Source organism: Triturus cristatus, chromosome 4_1 (assembly GCF_964204655.1).
Source record: "Triturus cristatus chromosome 4_1, aTriCri1.1, whole genome shotgun sequence".
In the NCBI taxonomy this organism is placed as follows: domain Eukaryota; kingdom Metazoa; phylum Chordata; class Amphibia; order Caudata; family Salamandridae; genus Triturus; species Triturus cristatus.
This window is the reverse complement of record NC_140585.1, coordinates 127,354,322-127,355,273: the sequence shown is the minus strand read 5'-3', so window position 1 is coordinate 127,355,273 and position 952 is coordinate 127,354,322. Positions and strand designations below refer to the sequence as shown.

The window sequence follows — 952 nt, the reverse complement described above, 5'->3', positions numbered from 1 at the left end:
TATCATCCACCCTTTCACTCATCCATCCATCCATCCACTTTGTGCCTGTACGTTGTAAAGCAGTACACTAAAATAAAGATAAAAAAAGTTTCACCGACGTATAAAACAATTCCTCATTCAGAGCCCGATCCATCCTTTCATTTATGTAGCTTGCAAAAAAAACCAGTAGCGTAAATGCATTTTATACATCATGTAGTACTTTGATTTTGATGTAAATAACAACCCTTGTGCACGTTTCTTTTTTCAATGAAGTACACAGAAGCCTAAAATGAAAAGGCAGGAATCCTTCCCAAAAAGTGTCTGATTTAAAAATTGCCCGTGATTGATTGGAAAAGTTATGAGACCGCATTAGTAAATGTTTTACTTATAGGGGATGATGTCACTAATGAAAAGCGTCAGTAAACAATAACAGGATTACATTCCAACCGTCATGCTTTCAAATATAGGCTGACTATAAAAAAAAATGTACCCTCCCCGTCGGGGAATTGAACCCCGGTCTCCCGCGTGACAGGCGGGGATACTGACCACTATACTAACGAGGAACTGATGACCTTTTTGGTCATGAGCACCTACTTGTGGAGCTCTATAACCCGCCCTCTCCCGCCTATAGAGCATCTTTTCAATTTCCCAGTTCCTTGACCCCACCAATAGAGGGCCACAGGCTCAACAAACACACACACACTTCCTGACACAATACACACACTCCTCCCTCACACCAACCTTCTCACCTCCTAGCAGACACTCTCAGCAGCGCTCTCAGCAGCATCACCTGATGCCAGAGTCACAGCAACCAGCTCCCAGGGCTGCTTCTGACAGGGCCGGCCTGGCTCTTCAGCCCAGGGGCCCCTGGCTCTGTCTGATGCTGGAGGATTGCAGCGGGGGCTGCACACGGGAGTGGGGAGGGAGACGCTCCCACCAGCCCGCGCCAAAGGAGAAAGCTGGGCTGTAAGGT

General features: G+C 47.0%; 1 non-coding gene across 1 annotated transcript; it reads right to left on the bottom strand.

Moving 5' to 3' along the window:
• Nucleotides 1–470: 470 nt before the first annotated feature.
• On the bottom strand, nucleotides 471–542 carry TRNAD-GUC (transfer RNA aspartic acid (anticodon GUC)). The gene has a single exon. It is a non-coding gene; the product is annotated as a tRNA-Asp (tRNA).
• Between the last annotated feature and the right edge of the window lie 410 nt (nucleotides 543–952).